Source organism: Capsicum annuum, chromosome 1 (assembly GCF_002878395.1).
Source record: "Capsicum annuum cultivar UCD-10X-F1 chromosome 1, UCD10Xv1.1, whole genome shotgun sequence".
Classification (NCBI taxonomy): Eukaryota; Viridiplantae; Streptophyta; class Magnoliopsida; order Solanales; family Solanaceae; genus Capsicum; species Capsicum annuum.
The window spans coordinates 244546774-244555890 of NC_061111.1; the positions used below are offsets into that span (position 1 = coordinate 244546774).

General features: G+C 35.8%; 1 pseudogene; it reads right to left on the reverse strand.

Moving 5' to 3' along the window:
• Positions 1-5803: 5803 nt before the first annotated feature.
• LOC107863075 lies at positions 5804-7847 on the reverse strand (annotated as a pseudogene).
• Between the last annotated feature and the right edge of the window lie 1270 nt (positions 7848-9117).

A 9117-nucleotide genomic window follows, 5' to 3' on the forward strand; every position in this document is an offset into this window, starting at 1 on the left:
TCTTGAGAGACCAAAAGACTTAAAGAAGAGAAATTAGGTCACTTTGCGGCAGTTCAGAGAGAAGGAATCACAGCAAATGTGAGGAAGACATCTTAGTAATAGCTGGTGTAATACCAAAAATTACATCATAGACAACATCCAAATATTATTGATAATATTTATGAATTTTAAAACTCATCAAAAGCACATGAAATCATCAATTCCGGTTACCTGAAGGCAGGAGCTATCTTGGTAATCAAACTTTTTACCATTTCAAAAATCACAAAGAAAAGCTTTGGAGTACCTTCAGGAATATTGATAATATTCGCAACTTCATGCTTTTCCTCAGAAACATTAGCATCACCTAGTGGCTCATTCCAACAATTCCACCAGCATTATTAGCTATTGAACGAAACATATCCATGGTGAGAACCTACGCTGCTATACTGAGCATTCTCATAGTTGCTACAACAGTGCCAAACAATCCCCCAGTTAGATTTTCAGCTTCATCTGTTAATCTTGAAGTGCAACCAAGCCAGAAAGCAGAAGCAATAGTCAAGCTTATGACAAGGACAGGTCGCGCTATGGATTCCAGACCCAAATTAACACCCGCAATTATGTTCATTCCATGGCCAGTAGAGCTAAAAAGGGATAAGGTACGCACGGACTCGTATTTGTCGTCATAATTGGGCAGAATTACAAAATGTTGAAGAGGAAGTCCCGCATCTACTGTGTCGTGTGAAATACTCAATAGATTTCCGACTCTTTCCTCAATCTCTGCAGACATCCTTATCTGCGAGATGGGTTACAGTTTAATTAATTCTTTTATTAGTATGATTACAGTTAAGTTATACGTTAACTAAAACCAGCAATACAAGCAAATCATCAGCAACAATAAGTGAAAGAACATTCTCACCAGCCAATAGCAAGGTATCAGTACTATTCCTCTTTCTGTGTAAATCCATGACGCTTGTCAAGATCAGCACGCTAGCTTGGCAATGGGACTTTGCTTGCAACAAGTGCCTTTCCTCTGTTATAAGAATGGATTTATTCCAGAAAATACAAAAGGCGTGGATAGAACAATTAGATAAACACTTTTCTTTGCTATGATCACCATAAAGTAGTGCTTTTCAATTGTGAAGCCACAAGGAAAGCAAATTTATTTTCTAAATGAGAGGGTGGAGCTGATTTACTTTCTTCTTCTGTCATTCTAAATATAGAGAAAAAGGCTGTGTCATGTAGCACACTTGTAAGTTATTGCAATTACTATACAACAACCACAATATACCTGGTACGATCCCATAACTGAGGTCTGGGGAGGGCAATGTATGCAGACTTTACACAACCCTAGATAAAGGAAACACATGAAACCAACCAGAGTAACCGGGACACCATTAGCGGAGAAAGAATTAGAGAGCATAGCACCGACAACATGTTTCACTCTTTCCCTGTCAACTCACTTGATCAACATCGCAGAACAAATACAGACCTACATAAAATCCAATCCCAGCAAGTTAAATCAAATTCAGAAAAACCCTTACAAAGATATCATATAAGTAGATTAAGCAGAAAAAAGAGTAGACTTGACTCAAACTGAGATTGTCTCTGAGAGGAACTTAAGAAAGCAAGTATTCACAGGCTACATACTTCCCGGAATAATTAATAGAAACCAACAGAAATGCTTCATGATTATTATTGAAAATAGATGTGAAGCAAACCTGATCAAAGCGTATCTGCCAAAAAACCAGATTACTGTTTTATGTCCAGCTTACCAAATCAGTTAGTCGGTAATCTTTCAGTTGCAACGTTAGGAGAGGAATAAGTGTTTCAATCATGATCTGTAATCAGTTAGCAAGTAGCAATAGGAAAGTAATCCAAAAAACAATAACATTATTATAGCATGGATTATATATAATCAGAAGAATTAAAACAATGTTAACATTAAAGTATTCAACTCATCCATGGATGGAAGAAGGAATAGCAGTTTTGTCTTTAAAGGGATACTGCCAGTTTAGGAAAACCAGGGCCATGTGACAAAAAGATAGCATTATACCTTTGATTCAAATCGATGCCCCCACTCCCTTTTTTCCCCTTTTAATAGGATCTTCGAGAGCCGGTGGAGAACGGTTTGAGCCTTGGTGGATAATGAACCTTTTCATCTACCCTTAAGGTGGCCTTACTTCATAACCTTAGCCTTCCTTTCCTTATAGTTTCCTAGTTCGACTAAGTGACTTCATAACCTCAACAAACTTTGTTGTTTACTGTAGCATAGGCCACACTGTTCGAATCTCGGTGGATAATGGACCTACCCCTCTACCCTTCTCCACTTAGATGACAGGCTTTTGCCTGTAAGGTTTGAAACCTTGACATACATCTAACTCACACATCAGCTCAACGTTCTTGCCATTAGAACAAAGCCATGGGACAATTTTGTATCCTTTTCCAAATAGGTTAGCTTTCCCAATACATGAAACTCTACAAAAGTTTTATAGAGTGATCCGAAAAGCCAACACATGGTCTCTCAACAGATAGTTAACAACTGCACTTTTAAAGTTCCGAGTGGCAAATTATTACTATTTTATAAATGCAAACCATCGTTCTTGGAAAGAGATCAACAAAGTGATGCAGTAGAACCTTCAATTTATCATAACCTCTATCCCAATTGAATGATTCTAGTATGTGTGCGAGTGACATTTAATTGGTGTATACTTTTGTAGGAAATCAACATATATAGACTAAATATAAATCACCACGATAAAATACATAAAATCTTTGATACTACAAGAAAAACACTTACCTCGTCAGTCCTAACCGGCTTTGCATGGAAAGGAAAACCGAAGGACCAAGAACTTAATTAAGAAGCAATAAAAGGAAGAATCAGAAACATTTAGCAGTACGGCAAAACAGGAAAGTTAAAAAAAGATAGTAGCTCGTGAAAGATTTCATCTTCTGCTGTAATGTATTCAATAGTTATATCACCAGTCGGCTCTTTTTACTTGTCCGCATTCTTATGCTATAACAAAATCCATAAAACGGCAGATGATTCAGAGTTCAATAGACGGAAAAAAAAACCATACTCGAATACCAAAGGTACTCATTGCCTTGTAAATTTTTATTAGGTAAACGTAAAGCAGAAAGACTTCCGGAGTTCCTCTGTAGGCTTAAAAAAACATAAGAATGACACAAATTTCACTACACCAAGGTAAAGCTAATTTATTACTGAAATGTTAGTGATGCTCTGTATCTCCTTGGTAGCCTTCTGTACAGTTTACATATCCATTAGCCACAAATATGCCATCATTAATTATGTCACTCTTATTATATCTTGTTTCTGGTTTATACCTCTCTTTCTAGTAAAAGAAAGTTATCGTCTTTTATGCCAAAATTCCACTTTCAAACTTCACATTATAGAATAATCCTCTCTTATTGTTGAGCACTGCACTTGATATTAAGCAGTATGCATGTTTAGCTTTGGTTTTGATGTATGTTCCATATTAATCAGGAATTCGATTTAGATAGTGGCGATAGTATGAGAACAAGAATAAAGACACAAAAGCAACGAAAAAATAGTGAACCAACAAAAGTGACTGTTAACTTAAGAAAGCAAGTATTCAAAGGCTACATACTTCCCAGAATAATTAATAGAAACCAACAGAAATGCTTCATGATTATTATTGAAAATAGATGTGACGCAAACCTGATCAACGTGATCAACGTGTATCTGCCAAAATACCATATTACTGCTTTATGTCCAGCTTACCAAGTCAGCTAGCCGGTAATCTTTCAGCTGCAACGTTAGGAGAGGAATAAGCGTTTCAATCATGATCAGCAAGTAGTAATAGGAAAGTAATCAAAAAAATAATAACATTATTATAGCATGGACTATATATAATCAGAAGAATTAAAACAATGTTAGCATTAAACTATTCAACTCATCCATGGATGGAACAAGGAATAGCAGTATTGTCTTTAAAGGGATATCGCCAGTTTTGAAAAACCAGGGTCATACGACAAAAAGATAGCATACCAACCTGCCCCTGACGAAATACAGCTTTTGCATTGTTTTCTCCGTCCCGCATTGCATAGTCAGCATCCAGGAGTGCTCCCTCCAGATCTCCTAGTTTTAGTTTAGAAGCCTCGTTATCCATAACAGATATCAATTATTTGGTTTGGATGGTTAATAGGCAAAATAATATGAAGTTGGAAAGCATTGAAACTGGAGTTATGAAGGCAAGTGCTGAACTCAAGATATGTGATAAAATTAGAAATGTGGTTTCAATCAAAGACACATGCACAATCTGCAATTATAAGACATAAAAGCAAAACGGGGCCTAGATGAAGAGGAAAGCGCAATTAAAAAGAATAGTACATTTTTTCAATAATGGCTTTAATGCTGTTTAGTCTCTCCACTATCCTGAAATGATCTAGATGCAGTAAAAACATACTACGACCATTAGTAACCAAAAGCAGATTGTTACCAAGAAGGCAAACTGTATGATGAGTATTGCCTATAATGTAGGTACAATAGTGCAACAAACTAAAAGCAACCGATAGGAAACTCACAGAGCTGTTGGTAAATATCTGTGATTTCATCCTTCTCAAATATGCACTCCTATCTGCAAGAGGAACAAGCAGATAATAGCAGAATAATAAGTCACGTGACAACAGTTTTTATGGTCAGATCAAGATTCCATAGCTATTTATCTTTGAAGGAAAAAGATATACTTCAGAGCCATTAATGTAAACGGAACATTATACAATCCCTACCTTCATCTATCCCTTCTTTCTCCCAGCAGATATCCAAATAGCGCAGAGATTTTCGATATTTCCTAAGAGCCATCTTGTAATCTTGTTTCTGTGGGAAGAATCGTGCATACGTTAAAATTTTCATCTTCAAATTTTAGCCCATAGATGGATTCTCCCCCAGTACCATCGCCAGCAGAAATATCACCACCTTGCACCATGAAGCTCATAATCACACGATGAAAACGAACTCCCTGCAATGGAAGCATAACTGCCTTTAGGGACCAACTAAAGAACACTGAATTGCTCAGCATGAGAAGAGCACAATTTTTTTTCAAGAATTCAGCTAAAACGGGATTGCAAAGTATTAATCACAAACAATAAAATAGAGAAATCATTCATCTAAACATTTCCTTTCAATATAATCAAAGAAAAGGAGAAAAGAGCAGCTGCTGAAGGAAAAATCTCTCGCATCCTACACCAAGCCTCCTTGACTATATACAAGCACTCAGCAGCATATTAAACCACCTTGACTATCTACTTGTAGTAAACACACTTGAAAAGGGATTTCTATAGCACCAAGATTTGAAGAGTATCCACTCCCAAAATTCAAAAACCTTGCAAAAGTGATCTTCTTGAGGGAATCAAGTGAATTTGACAATTTCCCTTGACTAACCAAACGAAACAATTACAAGCTAAGTTGGTCGGACTCCACTTTTGGTGCCGCACCCAATCTGGTCAACCGGTTTTGGGTACTTTCACCAAAATCGACTGAGAAATTTCAAACAGATTCAATGAATTTTCCCTAGTATGTGTGCGAGTGGCATTTCATTGGTGTATTCTTTTGCAGAAAATCAACATATATAGACTAAATATAAACCACCACGATAAAATACATAAAATCTTTGATGCTACAAGAAAAACACTTAGATCGTCAGTCCTAACCAGCTTTGTATGCAAAGGAAAACTGAAGGACCAATAGCTTAATTGAAGAAACAATAAAAGGAAGAATCCGAAACATTTAGCAGTACGGCAAAACAGAAAAGTTAAAAAAAGTTGGTACCTCGTGAAAGATTTCATCTTTTGCTTTAATGTATACAATAGTTATATCACCACTCGGCTCTTTTTGCTTGTTCGCATTCTTATGCTATAACAAAATAGCATAAACGGCAGATGATTCAGAGTTCAATAGATGGGAAAAAAACATACTCAAATACCAAACAGTACTCATTACCTTGTAAATTTTTATTAGGTAAAACTTGAAGCAAAAAGGAACAGAGCTCTTCCGTAGGATTAAAAAAAAAAAAAAGAATGACACAAATTAATGATTCTAGATAGATATTATGCAAAGCGAGCAGTACAAGCAACATACCTTGAGAAGTTAGTGTTGTTGTTGTTGTTTGGATCCAAGATTGGAGTGGTGTTTGAGAGCTTGAGGAAGAAAGAAGAAAAGCTGTACGGTTGATTGTGAAAGGAAAGTGGGATTGAGTCTTCTGGAAACATTGAGAAAAGGATGGGAAAACATCTCTTTTGCTGCTCAAAGACGGATTTTCCCTTGGTCGTTCAAGGGCTCATGTTTCTATTTAGTAGAAAAATAACAAAACTACATTTGCTACTTTATCTAATCTGTACCAAGTCAAAAAATGGCTCTAGCTTTCTCTTTAGCACAGGCTTATTCTCTTCAGGATTCCCAGAAACATTCCATAAGCTTAGTCTCTCATCCGCTGCTACAGTCGCCACAGTATAGCCATCTGGACTCTGAAACATGTCGAGAAGGAAAGTCGGTAAGGCACAGCGAAATATGAGCCTAAACGAACACGATGTGGTGTTATTGGTTAACAAATCATACCTGAGCCATATGAAGAACTCGTGATGTATGACCGAAAAGTTCTGAAATTTTTGTCATAGAAGGATACTTCCAAACAGTGAGCTGGTTGTCAGTAAAGCCGTGAGAACTCAAAAGCTCACGCTCGTGTCTGTTCCAAAGCAAGGAACAGACTTGTGAACCTGTATCGACAGTGTTCAAGCATGCCCCGGTATTGGTGTTCCAAAACTTTATGCACTGATCTCCAACGCCGCCACCTGAGGCAACCATGTTACTCTGGAAAGGACACCAAGAAAGAGCTTTTACAGCAGCTGTATGATCTGTCATACGGTGGATCCATTGGCGTGAGTGGTTAGGAGACCCCATCGATAGGCTCCATATATGGACCAAATTATCGTTCCCTCCACTAGCCAACAGCTGGCCTGACTCGGACCACTTCAATCCACATATCTCCTGGTTGTGTCCCCTGTATTTTCCAACTACGTGGGATCTTACACGCACGTCATTGTTGAAGATCTTACTATCCATCCCTCCTGTCGTCAGTATGTGGCCACCATTCCACTCGAGTGAGCCAACCCTTAATCTGTGTCCCCGTAACGTCCTCAGCTGTGTAGAAAGAAAGATGTTAGACTTGTGATAATAATTAGACTAGAAGAAGGAAGACGGCGAAAGAAACCACTTACCAATTGGCTAGACCCCTGCAAGGTGTCCCACAGCTGAACGTGGGAATTATTCAAGGCAACTGCAGGTGTCTTCCATCTGGTGACCAGCTGACGCTAGTCACGGGCCCAAAATCATCACCAACCGTGAGAAGCTCAGTAGTCGACCCATCAGAAGCATCCCACAGATATACAGAATTCCCTAACCCAATGGCAATAACATTACTGCTCCCCCAATCTAACAAATTGAGACAAAAATCATCAGGGATGTCAGGAGCCTCCAGGGTCCTCTCCGCAGACTGTTAACAAGCAAAAAGTTGTCTAAGTTAGCCAAGATAAAAACATATTTATTTACACACTAATACAATAAGTAGAGTTAGACAGTAAAGAAAAACTCACTTGGGGAATGTATCTCCGCTTTTTAACCTGTTGAATGTGTGATGGAGATTGAGAAACTCTGTGAGCCGAAGGTGGAGGTTTATTCTTAAAAGCAAGGATCCTCGTTCTGTTCATGTTGAGTTCTTGTGCTAACAGCTTCAAGTAAGATGAAGAATTTACTCCAACGTGTTCCTTTTTAACCTTCCCACCACTGAGCATGTAATGTGCATAGAGCGATTGGGAATGAACCTGTCCAGCTGCATTTCAGAAAAAAAAAAAAATCATCATTTACACCTAAATTCAAAATCAAAAAATCATCATTTACACCGAAATTGTATTCAAATCCAAGGTCGGTTGGGCCTAGAATCATCTCTATCATACAATCATCATTTACACCGAAATTCAAAATCAAAAAATCAAAAAAAAAAAAAGAAAGGAAAAAAGGGAAATTATATATCTTACATTTTCTTGATTCCTTTTGATGCGATACGTTTTCTTAGACTTTTTTTGTTACAGAGAGAGAGAAACAATGAAGGAGAGAGAATGACAGCAGGAATATCCATCTAACGGCTATTTATAGAAGACGTGGTTTCCATAATTACGAAAATATCCATCTACTTTCACTTAATTATATACTATGCCCCAATTTATAATAATTTCATTGTTCATCGTAATGGTTTAAGTATTTAATATATTCTATTAATTTATATTAATTAATTATAACTACATATTGAAAGTAAAAACTTTTCCTTTTATTTAATTGTCTATCATGTTCAAAACTAATTTGCTACCACAAATCATAATAATTAATAACTTAAACTATTTAATAGACATATAGAAATATTTTATTGACTTTCATTATTTTAGCAATGTCACATAAATTGAAACAAAAGAAAAAGTACTGTAAATTATAATAATTAACAACTTAAAATATTTAAAAGATATATACAAATTTTTGTTGACTCTCAAGATTTTATCGAAGCCACATAAATTGGGACACAAGGAGTAAATATACTATTTGATAATTACGTAAAAATTATTATAAATCACAAGAATTAACAAGTTAAACTACTTTTATAAAAATGGGTAAAAATTCTATGTAACTCTCAAAATTTTATCGTGTAACATAAATCATGACAAAATAAAAAATTATCCTAATTAATTGCAACTAAATATTTAAAGTAAATCAATTTTATTATTTTAATTAACTATAACTACATGTTGAAAGTAAAAAAAATTCATTTATTTAATTGTCTATCATGTTCAAATCATAATAATTAAAACTTAAAATATTTAATAGACATATAGAAATATCCTATTGACGCTCATTATTTTAGCAATGCCACGTAAATTGAGACAAAAGAAAAAGTACTGCAAATCAAAATAATTAACAACTTAAAATATTTAAAAGATATATAAAAATTTTAGTTGACTCTCAAAATTTTATCGAAGCCACATAAATTGGGACACAAGGAGCGATAATTACATAAAAATTATTATAAATCACAATAACTAACAAGTTAAACTACTTTT